Here is a 15420-nt window from a genome sequence, read left to right as displayed (position 1 = left end):
GTCACTGGCTCCTGAATGACGCGGTGAAGAAGGGGGGGAGTGGAGGAGGCAGCCAAAGAAACGCTGCACCGAATTAGGAGATGAAGCAGAGACGTTTCTGTTGGAATCACACCTCGGCAGCGTCTGAGCCCAACGCCTTCTCTCCTCTGTTCCTCCCTTTCCTCCAGCTCAGACTTAGATATTCACTCTGGCGCTGGAGTCTCGCTTTTCTTTCTTCCCTTCTCACGAAAAGGACTTGCTGTCTCAACTCTTTCACAGGCTTTCATTTTATTCTGGCTTTCGAAACTTCCCTTCCCTATTTTTTCCCTTCCCTTTGTGTTTCTTTCTGGGTTTCCTTTCTCAAAACCATTTGCCATGTATTCTTTCCCCACTCACTCATTCATTGATTTGTTCATCCTTTCTTCCACCTTTCCCTTTTCACACATGCACAAAACCCCCCTCCAATGTACCTTTCCAATCTCTTCACTGCTGATCTAAAACAGAAAACCAGGGAGAAAAAGTGAGGTCAAAATCGTGGGCTTAGACCTGAATTGCATGAAAAGCAAGTTCAAAAAGGTGTGTTTGGGTTGGGCTCTCAGCCTGATTGTCTTTCATCTGTGTGTGTGTGTGTGTGTGTGTGTGCTTATTTCTCTGAGTGTACATTTCGTTTTAGTGTCTTTAAGAAAATGTACCTTATGTGGTCTTTTACTAATTATAATGACAATAATAATACAAACATTGATCTGTGGGGGAATCATTTCAAGATGTTTTGTTTTTCTTTTCTTTTCTTGCTCCCCCTGACATTTTTTCTTTGCCTAACATAATTCTCACTGTTTCGTTTTGGTTTTCTTTCCCATTTTCTTTTTAGTAAAGAAACCTTGTGCTAAGCACACCTTTATATAGGATTTCTCTCCAGGAATTCTGGCTTCTCTCCCATACAGCAATCACTAGTGGGTGAGTTTCTTTTCCTTTTCTTTTTTTGTTATAAAAAACTTCCTCAACAAATAAATAAGTCAGGTCTTAAATAACACCTTCTTATATGAAGGCCAAAAATAGACTTCGAGAAAGAAAAGAGAGTGGTGCCTTTTTTGCTTCATGGTTGCCTGAGCAACGGAGACTGAAAAGTGACAGCTCTCTGTCTCCCATTTTGGGGTGGTTCTTTTTCTTTCTTTCTTTTCCTCCCCCACCCCAAGAGGTAACCTAAATTAGGTACCTTTCTTTTGCATAATCTCTCACTCCATATAAGGAAAAGAAGCTGATATGGTGGGAGGAGAGTAACTCTTTCTAGCCTGGATGCTTTTTCACCTGTTCTGCTCAGGGATAGCGCTTGCAAGCTGTCCTTCCTTGGGGCTGGATCCTCTGCTTCAGGAAGAAAACCCATTGGGGCTGCGTCTCGAAGGGGGCCCTGTGTTTGTGTGTTTTGTTTAAATCTTCTTCAATTCAGTGCTTTTTGTTTAAAAAAGACAGAGGAAAGCACAACTGAAACAGGCTCAGTCATGGTGGCTCCAGGAAACAGGATTTTCACTGTTATGCAATGATAGCTTTCTGCAATGCAGACAGCCTGTTTATGCAATCCAGTTAACCAGAGACAACAACTCCTGAAAAGTTCTTTCAAACTCTGTTGGATTTTTACATGTTCAATGTATAGTGTGTCTGGAAGGGTGGAGGTGGAGGGTGCATGTTTAATCAGAGGCTGAAATGACCTGAAAGAAATTTCATAAGTATCAGCAAGATCAAAGACCCATTGGCTCCTTCCTTTCCCAGGATAAGTGATCACAGTAGTGATCACTTAACAGTAGATCATTTCCCAGGAGTGACAAGGGGCATTACTTCTCAAGTGCAGAGCTGTCTGGAGGGCAGGGTTCCTTAGAGAGCCATGGTGACTTGTGGATAACTTAGGAAACTCAGCTCGCTTGACATTTTTTGGCTGCAAAACAGGAACTGTTGGCTCGGGTTAGCAGCCCTGGGTGGAAAAATGCTGGATCCCTTGAAATCTGTATGGCTGGGCTGGGGAACCTTTTCCAGCCCAATTCCCTTTGTGTGGCCATATGCCAAAGGGAAGCACCAGAGGCAAAATATGGCAGAGCAGCAAACATGAACTCTACCAGGGTACAGTAGACTACCTTCTCTCTACACAAACACATACACATGCTCCATTTGACCCTCCCTCCCTCCATCCATCCATCCAGGCAGGCAAGAGGAATCAGTGCAAATTTAAGAACACATTACAGCCAGGCCAAAACTCACAAAGGGTGTGTGGAGGTCGGTCAGTGAGTCATGTGACCTGGGGAAGGACTGTGACCCAGGGAAAACCCTGATGGCCAGACAGAGAGGACTGGAGGGTCACATTCAGCGCCCCCATCTCTGGGCCTAAGGTTTCCCTCCCCTGATGTATGAGGTGACTTCATCTCCATGGCAGCCTGGATCTCTCCAAGAGCCTTAAGGGCTAAGTATCAACAAGTGGGATGATAACCAGTGGCTTTAGGGCAGAAGCCCAGTAAAGTATATCCTGTGGGGATCATGAATAGGAGGCACACTTAGGGTTTGCTAGGCTGTTGGGGGTGGGGGGCTCTTCATTCTTCCTTTAATTTGCTAATGTATATACCCAGAAAGTAAACAGCTGCCTTGTTTTGGGGTTGGCCTCATTTTGCTTCCAAACCAATAGGGCAGTGTCAGGTGGACAAATGTCTAAGCAGGTACAACAATGGGGACCAGCAACAAAATGTGGCCACGTGAAGTGCTATTGTTTGGGGTTTCAGCCAGCCATGCCTCCTCCAGGTTACTCCATTCCATCCCTTCCCCCCAATTCCCCATCCTCTACCCGCTCCCTCAACCACCATTCTGTGCCCAATAAGAGGACTCGGCTCTCTCACTGGGCTTTTGAGTTGTCCCCTTAGAAGGGGGTTCCCCATCTCAAGGAGAGAGGGTTGTCCTTCTGCAAACTTTGGTGTTCTCCCAAGCCTGCTTGAGACCCACACCTGGAGAAGGAGTTTGCCATTAGTATTGTTGCACGCCACCCCAATCCCCAAGTGGTGCAAAATTCCAGGGGCTGCAGATCCTTACCCAGGGTTCGTGTTTACTTTGGAATGAGGGATAGTGGAGACTGTGGTGTCTTTATGATATATGGTTTTCTTTACACATATATACAACCTGAGCCTACGATGGAGGGGCTCACGGCATTAACAATCCAAAAGGGTCTTGTTTTTCCCATCGCCGCAGCCCTGGATTCAAAGGGGGAAAGTCAAGAATGAAAGAGAAAGAGAGAAAGGAGAGAAAGAGGAGCGGGAAAACAAGGAAAGGGGAAAGCTTTTAAAAAATGGAAAGGAGGAAAGGATATAGGATAGGAATCCACTGTGTTCTTTCAACGTTCTTTTAGATGCACAGTGTTATAAATAGGCCTGGGAGTCCCCGGCTTTTCACTGTGGGATTTTTCCTGCCAGCATCCTGCTTCCTCAAATGGGTCCTTTCCACAGCTCTACGGCTGGGATCCCCTCCTGACGCAGCCCTGAGCTTGAGTGGGAAGGACTTGGGAGAGTCTGTGGATGCAGGCAAGGGTGTCAGAGCCCTGGATGAGAGGAAGCAGCAGCTGTCTGTGATGGAAAGGCATCTACTCCTGTAGGAGCAACTGAGCCTTCTGGGTGCTTAACCCACGAGGAATCTCAGGCTACGCCTGCACACATTTAAAGAACATTCCCCACAAAACAATTATGAGAACTGTACTTTGTGTGCTGGGAATTGTAGCTCTGTGGGGGATAAACGACAGTCCTCAGGATTCAGGGATGTGAGGGATGTGCTTTGAATGGATGTATGGTGCATATTCTGGCTGCATTCGGACAGCTTTTTATTCCTTTTCCACAATGTTTCCCTATCTGATCATTTCCACATTTTAAGTGGTCTTTCACATGGTGCAAAAGTCATTTCTGTACCTATATATCTGCTTAAGCTGCATGTGCAAATTATATTTGCCATAGTTGCCTGCATATTTTTTTATGTAACTGGGCTATAGGTGCAAGTTATAGGCGCAATAGTCACCTATCAGGTGATCTCGGCTAACACACTTATGCGCTCAGACGAAGCCACTGACTTAGCAGGTGTCCCACAGCAGCTGATGGCCCTGAGATTTAACTTGCACCTTGAGACTTCCAAGAATGATCCCCACAAATACTTTTTATTTTTATTCCCCTCCAATCTGTCCTAAATAGGATCATACCATATATGCCATTGCAATACTGGCAGGTGTATATTTTATCCTATTCCTATCAAATCTGTGCACGCTGGGTCAATGTTCAATATGTCCAGCCCACCATGACTCCAAAATCTCTTTCCTGGCTAGTTACCACCAATTCAAACCCCATCAGAGAAGTTGGGGGTCTTTGCTGCATGGTACATCACACTTAGAAGGAATTCACTCTAGACATTTAAGGCAGAATGGGTATTATTTGTTCACTCACTTTCCACAGGATGGCATCATCCCATTTCTGTCACCCTGCCACTTCTTTCATCTTTTTTCCCTGACTTTCTCCAGTGAGTGTCCAGTATTGACTGCACTGACTGGCAGCGGCTGTCAAGCAGGATCCTTTCAAAGACCTGCAGGGAGATGCCAGGGACTAAACTTGGGTGCTGTGGCTGAAGCCTCTCCAAGCCTTTGACCCAGAAGCCCTGCCCTGGGCTGCACATACAAACTGGGTCAGGCAAGGAAGAGCTCCCTCACTGCGTGCAAAAGGTCCCGGGTTCAACCCCTCCTATCTCCAGGGAGGACTGGGAAACAAAGACTTGGCCTGAAAGTCTTGGGAGAGGCTGCCCATCTTCTTTTCCGCTGCTCCAGAGAGAAGGACATGAAGCAATGGATCCAAATTGCAAGAAAGGAAATTCTGCCTAAAGGCATGGCCAAACTTGGCCTTCCAGATGTTTTGGGATTACAATTCCCATCATCCCTGACCACTGGTCCTGTTAGCTGGGGACGATGGGAGTTGTAGTCCCAAAACATCTGGAGGGCCAAGTTTGGCCATGCCTGGAACCTTAGGAATAACATTGTGACGGTAAGAGATGTTTGACAGTGGGAACAGACTCCCTCAGAAGCCAGCGGACTCTCCTTCATTGGTGGTTTTTAAGCAGATGTTGGATGGCCATTTGTCATGGATGCTTTGGCTGAGATTCCTGCACTGCAGAAGGTTGGATTAGATGGCCCTTCCGGTCCTACAGTTCTATGATTCTACAAGTAGAGAATACTGAGTGAGATAGACCCAAGGGTCTGCTGCCTGGGGGCAAATGCTCCAGCAACCCAGACAGCTGCCTACTCCCACCCTGGCTTGCCTTCTTACTTGCAACCAGCCCACGGAACGGCCCTGCCTGCCTGCCTGCCTGCCAGCTTCCTCTTCCTGGGTCTCAATTTCCCCTATTCGGAAATCAGCAAGGAGGAGGATAGGGACAAAGCCTTTGCCTCTCATTGGCTCTAGCGCCACCTACTGTCGGGCTCCCTTCCTCCCAACCAGTCCTAATGGGCTCCACCCACCACTAGCTCCGACTTTATATTAGGCCACTTCCTATGTTTTTATGCTACAAAGCCCCAAACACTTTTTTGGGGGGGTGGAGGATGGTGCTCATATATAACCAGGACTCGCCTTGAGCACAAATGCTGGGTGAAGTTATGCCCGGTGGCAGGGCTGTTTTGCTTTGTCCCTAACCCCAGTTCCGGGTGGGGGTGTGCGCGCGGCGTGGGGGGGGGGGGAGAAAAGGGGGAAGTCCCAGGAAGGCGGAGGAGAGTCTGCCTAAAAGGGTGGCAGACAAGCAGTCCGATTTGCTAAGAGCTTAGCCTAAATCTAAGTGAATCACATAGCATTGTGACAGTGACTCACTGCCCTGCTAGCATCCACTCTGTGGGGTTGGGGAGGGAAAGGGGAGAGGGGTTATGGTGAGGATTTGAGGTGGGGGGGCGGTCTTGCCGATGACTGCAGAGCCATTCACCACCCCATTGCTTGCCAAAGCCTCCCCTCCCCATTCTTTTCCCCCACCCCACATACCTCCCGAGCACCCCTGCTCAGGTCTCTTAAGAACCTTCCTGGGCTTCGCCCCTCCCACCCTTCACCTCTTTGCTGCTAATTTGAGTTCTGAATCAAGAAGCTAAAAACAGCAACCCAGCGGCTAAATATAGCCAGCCTGGAGTGCGCACACACGCTGGCGCTCCTTTGCTTTGCAATTCAGAGCCTGTAATGCACAGTCCCTCTGCTGCAGCGTGTGGGGGCGGCCAACAGCGTCGCTCATCATTGCGAAGACTGCAGTGGGGGGAGAGGGAGGAAGGAGAGAGAGAGAGAGCAAAAGCGGGGGCGGAGGCATCCAAGCTGTACTTTTACCCCAATAAGGGATGATATAAATATCTTTTGGCTCAGAGAGCTGTTTGTAACAGAAATGGCACAGATGCATTCAGATACCCTGCCACCCATAAAGCAGGAGGCGGGGGGGGGGGGAGGTGCTGAACATGTATGTTAAAGGCAGCCTGCACATCACAGAATCATAGAGTCAGAAGGGACACTGAGGGTCATCTAGTCCAACCCCTTTGCAATGCGGGAATGTTAAGTTGCCCCATAGGAGATTGCACCTGCAACCTTGGCGTTATCTGCACCATGCTCTAACCAACTGAGCTATAAGGCCAAATCAAGCTTTGACAGGCTGGACAGATGTCTTTACTTTCTTCTTTCTTTGGCGATCACTCACAGCCGAGTAAGATTGTCTTCCATGAACACGGTTTTAACAGTGAGTCCGTAAGTGACTGTGGAGGCCAATTCTGGATCCACACATCCTTCCACAGTGGGGACATTGGTTTCTGGGCAGGAGTTGATCATGGTGAGGGTTTGCCAAGCGTGCCTTCCTCTTAGCACGTTTCTCCCTTTGTCCTGATTTCCAGCGTCTTCAAAGCCCATGACACCTTTGGTAAAGGCTGTTCTCCAACTGGAGCACTCGCAAGCCAGTGTTTCCCATTGTCGGTTGTGCAGTTGTCCCAGTTGTGCAGGCTGTTGGCTGCAGGAGTGCCAGGGATGCTGTACTAGCACTGGACACTGCCCCCCCCACGTGCATAGGATTGTAATGCAACCCCAAAATGCTGCCTTATGCCAAGTCTTGCTATTGGTCCATCTAGCTTAGTATTGCCAACACTGGCTGGCAGTGGACCTGGGGGATTTCGGGCAGCAGGCACTCCCAACTCTACCTGGAAATGCCAGGGATCGATCCTGGGCCCCTCTGTGTGTATGCTGTGCTGTGGTCTTTGCCCTAAGCAAAAAAAGAAGAAGTAAGTTTCTAGTCCTCAACGTCCTGGATGAAGGTCTGATCCAGTTTGGTATTTTCTACTCTGACTGGCAGCAGCTCTCCAGGTTCTTGGGAAGAGAAAGTCTTTCCCACCAACCATTCCCTGACCATTTTTAAAAATAGGAGATGAGGACCGTCTGCACTGTAAGCAGGTGCTTCAGCAATGAACTAAAGACTGCAGTTTCCACTCATAATTCCCCTGCCAATGTTTGTGCCCTGCTCCCGTTGGAATGGTCTGAGAGGTAATCCATGGGGGTTCTCCTCTCCTGGGGGGAGAGGGGCAGAGCGAGTCTGCTAGGAGAAGAGGCCTTTCCTTTCTCCAGTGGTGGCGACTGAGCCATTGTTGGTACGCCACATTCTGGTGCTAGTCATTGCACAGGCGGTGACAGAGGAGGCCCATAGGGTCATAGAATCATAGAATCATAGAGTTGGAAGAGACCACAAGGGCCATCGAGTCCAACCCCCTGCCAAGCAGGAAACACCATCAGAGCACTCCTGACATATGGTTGCTTAAAGACCTCCAAAGAAGGAGACTCCACCACACTCCTTGGCAGCAAATTCCACTGTCATATTAGCTAATCCTCTGCCAGATCCTCCAGTGGAGGTTTTTAAGATGAGGATGAATGACCACCTGTCAGGGATTGTTTCGTTGCGATTTCTGCATTGCAGGGGGTTGGACCAGGGGGTCTGTACAACTGTACAATTCTATGATTCTATGTAAATTCAAGGCTAGAAACATAGCCATGCATTCTCCTTAGCTATTACTTAACGGGGTTAAAAAAAAAACATGTGGTGGCGCTCCCCTCCTTGCATAGCCAAGGAGAGTGTTCAAAACTTAAAATAAATTCAAAAGCAAACATTGGGAAAGGAGGCAGGAAGAGGAGGAGGAGGAGAGATTCCCAGGCCAAGAGTTCGAACCGTGCATCCTTGCACCCAAAGCAGCAGCTGAATATTTCGCTGACAAATTACTGAAGAGCACCAGGGCTTCTTTAATAGTAACAGCAAATGAATTGCCTCCTACCGTAGCGCAATGGGGAATAAGAAAAGAAATCTCTCTGCTGAGTGTGTGTGTGTTGTGTGCCTTCCTTATGTGTGGGAATGGAAGGCGATATTAATTAACAGAAAGGGGATGGTAAGAGGAAAAAGTGGGAAGGCAATGAAATTAATTATGAGGGGAAATGGGGGATAGAAATTGATTTATAAGCATGGAAGGGAATTGAACTTAGTTATGCAGGAAAGGGTTGTGCAAATGTGTTCTTATTGCTGCTTAGTGAATTACACCAGTTACAAAGTGAGGAATTAATAATGCAGTTTCTTGATGAATCATTAAAAGGGTTAATAATACAACTGAGTATAGTACAGAAAAGAGATACTTTTTCATTTTTTTTCTTTGGCCACACCCATTTTGACACGCAGCCGCTAGGGGGCTGCCTCTTGGTCCGTGCAAACCTTGAGCCCCCAAAAGCATAGGCACAGTGTGAAGGTGTTTGAGTGCAACAAGGGCCTTTGCAGCCACAGACCTACATCCACCCATCACCACGGAGGGGTGGGAGCCGGGTGGAATCACTCCCTGCATGTGTGGTGAGAAGCACCACATTGAAAGAAAAAACAACAGTCCCAGGGAATTGTGATAAAGAAAAGAGATTGAGTGAATACATATCATGAGTGTGAATTTGGTGTCAACATTTGGTGAACCCTCCCCCCAAGCCCGAGGGCCAAATGCAGCCCTCTAGATCTCTCTCAAAACATTGCACAGGCTACATCTGCTCAGCCACATGTTCCCTCCCCAGGCTGCACCCCTCAACACCCCTTACTTTGCACCCTCCTTGAGTGGTCTTCCTGGCTTGAATATGTACAGAATTCAAGGGGTGTGTGGGTGTGGGTGTGTAAATCCTGCAGGCATGTTAACTTGAATAGGACAATAACCTTATTGGGGGGGTTGCCTCCAGACTGTCAACATTTTGCAGGTATCAAGTGCACACCATAAATTCAAAGCGGATTAATGCACTCTGTTTCTCTAAAACACAGAGCCTAGGGCTTGCCGATCAGAAGGTCGGCAGTTCGAATCCCCGCGACGGGGTGAGCTCCCGTTGCTTGGTCCCTGCTCCTGCCAACCTAGCAGTTCGAAAGCATGTCAAAGTGCAAGTAGATAAATAGGTACTGCTCCGGCGGGAAGGTAAACGGCGTTTCTGTGCGCTGCTCTGGTTCGCCAGAAGTGGCTTAGTCATGCTGGCCACATGACTCGGAAGCTGTACGCCGTCTCCCTTGGCCAGTAAAGCGAGATGAGTGCCGTAACCCCAGCGTCGTCCGCGACTGGACCTAACGGTCAGGGGTCCCTTTACCTTTAATGCACTCTGTTTCTCTCCCTAATAAATTTACTTTAAACAACAACAACTCAGACTTTTTGCAGTTAGGAAAGTGACAGGGAAATGCACTGCAAAATGTAGATGGATAAAAAGTTAAGAGGAAGATGTGTAACCACCATGCAAGCTAATGCAGGAGGGTTGCTCATTGTTGCATAACTGCCCCGTCAGCAAATCAGGAGGAATGCTCACTAAAGAGCAGGCATCGTCTAACCTCTGTGAAAAAGAAACCAGGATGAATAAGCTAGGGTTGCCGTATTCCCCAAAGTGAAAATCCGGACAAAGTTACTGAGCTTTTTTCTGGCAGCCTGTCTGGAGGAGTCTGGAGAGAGCGAGGGTAGCATCAGCAAGGCTGGCACCAAGGGTTGACAACACCGGGCGTCTGCTAGAGCCCATATCCCAATAGTGGGCCCTTTGCCCTGGAACTTGGCCCTCTCAAGTTAGCAAACAGTGAGGGAACTCAGGAGGAGTAACCCCTGCATCCCCTGTCCATCCCACCCCCTCTCTCCCTGGGAAGTGGGGTGGATTGGGCCCCAGAGAAATGGGACAGTGAACAGGCAGTAACAGCAGAGAGGCAGTAGAAGAGGCAAGCATCTCATTCCAGGGCCCTGAAGAAGATGGAACTGGCACCACGCACCATGTTTACACTGTGGTCATTCTGCTGTGTCGAACACTGGACAAGATTTTTGCACAGGAGTAGGGAACTTTTTCCAGACTGGGCTACTTTATGAAGCCTACATGCCAGTGGCGGGCAGAGCCAGGAATGCTAATATTACCTTTATAAAAGTAGGCTTCTCTACACCACTCACACGCCCCTCCCTGTCCTCCATCCCCACAAACAAGAGGCATTCTCAGAACATCCTGGCCAGCCAGGCACAAACATTTGGGGTGCAACATAGGGCCAGTGAGCGGTGTGGCCTAGCAAAAGCCCCCAGGACCAGATGCAAAGACCTGGGTCCCCCCCTTCCCTGCTGCCAGGGAGGAGGCCCCACTCAAGATTGAGCACATCACGCTGATCTTTTACCCTCGACAAGCCCTTAGCAATGGGAACCCGACACTGAAAATATCTCTGTGTCCAAGTTATCAGCCTCCTTGCTGTGCAGTGATTGGAAGCAAAGGGGGCACAGATCCTGCCACATCTCGAATTTTACACAGCTGCTTCAAGGTTTGAGAGACACCTGAGCAAAGTGTTCTCTCAGTTTATTTGTTTGTTGAGATATGTTTCCTCTTTGTTTGGGGAGTAGCACAGGGGAAGGGGGGGGCAAGAGGCAAGGCTTCCATCCGATATCCTGTATCCCAGTTGCTGAATTGTTCGCTGTTGTTGGAGCAATGTGTTTTACAGTGCTCCTCACTGCCTATTTTAATTTCATTATTATTACCGAAGAGGCAAAAGCCCTTCTGATCCATTCTGGCAAAGCATCATCGCCGCTGTGCCAGCACTGAGGGAATTGGCTGCTGCAATGTGTATTAATTTAGTCTAGGAAATGGGCTGTGGGGCAGGGAGAAAAGGAAATAATAAATTCGGTGATGGGCAAAGAGGAATAGAGGAGGAAGAGGAACATTCCAGGGGTTGACACCTTGTTACATAAAATAGCCCCCTCACTGGTACAGCCTTTAATCTGTTGCTTTTAATAACTCAGGAGAACAAGCTATTTATATTCTTCCACCTAGCCAGGACAAAAAAATAATAATGTAAAGTGGAGGGATGGAAGCCATCTAGAAAAAAAATATGTGTTTTTCAATCATGTTTTCAACAGGAAGATTGCATACAACAGAGGCATTTGGAGAGAGAAGCAGAGGAGGAGAGAGAAACCAATTATCTGGGCCTATATTTGGGTCACTTGTGTGTCCGGATGTGAAAATGTCTATCGTCATGGGGGTCCTTTTGCCGAACTGTCTTTGCCCCTCACTACTGCTGGCCTGGTGACCCACATATGAAATCTGTGTCTGATATTGGGAGAAACTGTAAGGCTATCCAATCCAACCCTCTTCCGGAAATCAGGACAGTTCTCCTATTAGCTCCCGCCTCATAACTGCCGAACTTCCAATATGATTTGGGCTCAAATCCCTGCAAGGTGTTGTTGTTGTTGTTTCCCTAATACCAGCTATCTAGAAACCAGGCAGTGTTGCTCCGAAGACACCGGCAGGGGTGGCATGGCACTCTGCACATGTTCTTTCCCATGATCCAATGCCGAGCTTTCGTACATGAAAGATAATAATAATAATATTAATCTGGCTGGGTTTCCCCAGATGCAGATCTGATCATCACAATCCGGCCTACCATCAAAATGCATTTACAAGCTGAGTCAGATGAAGTACAGGAATAACCCACCAACCCTATGGTCCACAGGAAAAGGCCCCAAAATGTTCCCATTTTGTGTAGACTCCCTGCCTTGCCCCCTTGTACTTTGCTGTGGTTCTGAAATCTATTTATATTTCATCCCACCTACCCACTTCATTGCCTTCTCTCTCTCCCCCCCCATCTCCTTTTGCAAGGTGGGGGCCAGAAAGAGTGTGAGGAGCGTATTGGAGCTTGATCCCCCGTCTTCATCGAAAATATCTCAGCCGTTGCCATGGTGACCCACCCACGGCTTCACCAAAAAGGACAAGGAGCTTCACAAGAGAGGGAGGGAGGGAGGGAGAAGCAGCTTTTTATAGAAAGAAGTATGTGTATCTGATGGGGTGGGGGAAGCAAACCTGGAGAGGGGGGTTCAAGGCCCCCCCTCCAGAAAGAGTTTAGGGTTCACAGCGTTCCTGTCAACAAGGCCTGTGTATGTTCCCTGTGAGGGGAAAATTTGTGCCCACCGGTGCTGAAAATACACGGCTCCTCTCAACTGATGTAGAATTTTGCACAGAGACTGACTCCCCCCCCCCCTTGCTGGGCTGTGGTAGCTTTCAACATCAGCACGGGACAGGCAGAAATCCAACAGGTGCTGCATCTTCCAACTCAGGGGGGAACGTCGCATGTTGCAGCTGTTACCTGTCACATCACTGTTCATTTTTTTTAAATAATAATTTTTATTGGTTTTTTAACAAAAAGACAAACAAAACACAAAACAAAAACATATAAAAACATTTAAAACATGACTTCCCCATACCTCCCTTTCACTGCATCCTTGTTTTACAACTCTTTAGCAACCCTTCAGTCAATTTCTCTAGTAGTTTTCTTTAAATTTCCTTAATGTTAATGTTTACAGCTGTAATTCTCTATTTCTTACCCCTAGACATCTTGTCAGTCCTCAATTTTACAACAATTTTTAAGATATATTTTAAATTTCTTCCAGTCCTCTTCCACTGTCTCTTTCCCCTGGTCGCGGATTCTGCCGGTCATCTCTGCCAGTCCCATAAAGTCAATCACCTTTGTCTGCCATTCTTCCAGAGTATCTGTCACATCACTGTTCAGATGGGTTACCAGTTTGCTGGCAGGTTTAACTTACGTAAGGTGCTTGTGCTAGTGTTTGAAGGCCTAAACGACTTCGGGTCCAAATATCAGACAGACGGCCTCCTTCCCTACAGACTCTGTGGGTACTGAGATAAACCAGCCCCCTTCTTGGGAGCTCCGCCACCCACAGAAGTTGGAGGGAAGGTGGACACAGCCCAGAACGGAGCATTGTCATGTGACATGTCCTATAGCCTGTGGACTTTAGGTTTTTTTCTCATCCAAAAGGGAAGGCGAACCTAAACAGCTGAGCATGCCCAAATACCGTAACTGACTTCTAAGAGAGAGGAAAATGTAAAACCAGCAAGAAGAGAGGATGTGCAATGGAGTATCTTGGGAAAGGGAATGACTGGCACACCCCACTGCAATGTTTTGTTGCAGGTCACACTTTTTGCCTCTAACAGTAGAGATGGTGGTCATTAAATAGGTGCCATTTTTTCAGTACCACCACAATTCTTTATTTAGGTTGGTTCCCACATACATCTTACCTTACTTATGGAGCTCTCCTATGAAGGAGAGTTCTCCATCTTCCAAGGTAGTTTGTTGCTCTGTAGCTTTGATTACTCAACTGGCAACTGAATGTATGAATAGCCTCCACTGAAGTTTGAGTTTGGGCTTGAAACCTGAATAAATGTTATTCAAGAGACTTATATCCTGCCTTTTCCCCCTCCTTTGTAAATGATATCTAAAGCCGCTGGATTTAGGCTATGTAACCCCTACCCCTTTAAAACACATTCGAAGCACATTATTTCCCTCAAAGAATTCTGGGCACTGTAGTTTACCCCTCACAAACTACAGTACCCAGAATTATTTGTGGGCAGAAATGTGCTTTTACGGTACAACATGCTCACAGTCTTAGGACGAAAAACAAATACGAAGATAAACTATTAAATCATTAAGTCTATGTATTCAGCAGAATGAGTCCATTCAGAACGAACCTGTTAAGATAAAATAAATAAATGGATCCCAACATTAACAACAACAACAAATACTACTACTACTACTGCTACTACTACTACTAATAATTTTAGATATTTAAAATCTAGCATTTTGGAAATAAAGCTCAGCTTTCAGCTCAGTCTTCTCCTCATTGTGCAAGTCTTCCACTAACAGGGAAGACATAACCCAGCTGTTATGCAGAGCAGGTGGTCCAAAAGATTATTCCCTTGTAGTCTTCTTTTTAAAATTTGAAATCTCAGGACGGATATACTCCTTTATGCTATGTCACACTCAATGCCCCTGCTTTGCACACCAAGTATTTTTGCCTGGTTGGAATGTGTCCTTGAACTCCAATCGTTTTATTTTTATTTATTTTACACAATTTGCATACTACTTAATCGTCAGTACTTCTACTTGGCTTACATAAAATGCAATAATTATGCCATGCAATGATTATGCCTCTTAGCTGCCTGGATGGAGGATAGAGACAGGTATGTGAGTGAAAGTAGCCTACTGCACAAAGATAAAATTCACACCTATTGCTCCTCCTACTTCTGCATCTGACCCCACCATTGGCCCACAGCCAGCCCCCAGAAGGTTGCCAAGAAGGGTATGTGTCCCTCAGGTCCTAAAAGGGCTCTGCAACCCTGCACTACAGACTGCTCCAATCTGGTTCCATTGCAAAGTGAGTATAGCTCTGTTCTGAGTTCTGGGGCTGGGAGTGGAAGAGCTTACACCACTGCAAAACCAACAATAATTGTTGCTTCCACATCAGGGGAAGGTTCCTAAAACCGCAGCTATCCAACGGCACTGGAACAAATTTAGAAAAATTTCTGACCTCTTCGAATGATTCCAAGTTCTCACTGCTCAGATAGACTGCTCCTGTTCAGAAGGTGCTGTGCAAAAGACTTGCTGCCTGCTGTCCAATGCCACCTCTTCGATTTTCTCTTTCCCAGCATCCCTAATTGGCTGGCTGGAGCTTTACTGTGAAAGACTGCAAGCAAGGACTGATAAGAAGCTGCAACAAACCCATTCCACCTGGCCTGCTGCCCTTACTAAGCCTCTGAGAGAGCCAATATCTTTTTCTCTCTCTCCTCGAAGACGTGGTTAATGCTTTCGTTCTGCAAAGAAATGTGACATTGTTTTCTATCAATTCTGAGAATGGCCAACTAAAACAAAAATATCATTAATAATAATAATAAAACAAATGTCTGGTATATTCCAGGATCTCTGCTGCCCATTTCATGCCCTCAACTTATGGCATAGGAGAAGCAAGAGATGGATGGGAATCAAAAGGGAAGAGGAACACAGGTGAAGGATTAGGCAATAAAAGGGAATTTGATAAAAGACACAAAAAACCACCATGTGTCTCCACCAAGCCAAATCTGGCCCTCCAACCCT

At 47.1% G+C, this 15420-nt stretch overlaps 1 long non-coding RNA gene across 1 annotated transcript; it reads left to right on the top strand.

Moving 5' to 3' along the window:
• Positions 1 to 60: 60 nt before the first annotated feature.
• On the top strand, positions 61 to 15215 carry LOC310833676. Its single transcript, XR_014558869.1, has 3 exons — positions 61 to 555; positions 848 to 933; positions 14976 to 15215. It is a non-coding gene; the product is annotated as an uncharacterized lncRNA (long non-coding RNA).
• The last annotated feature ends 205 nt before the right edge of the window (positions 15216 to 15420 follow it).

Source organism: Podarcis gaigeae (genome assembly GCF_964106915.1).
Source record: "Podarcis gaigeae genome assembly, chromosome: 16".
In the NCBI taxonomy this organism is placed as follows: Eukaryota; Metazoa; Chordata; class Lepidosauria; order Squamata; family Lacertidae; genus Podarcis; species Podarcis gaigeae.
Note: the sequence above shows the minus strand (reverse complement) of the source record. Positions and strands in the feature narration are given on the sequence as shown.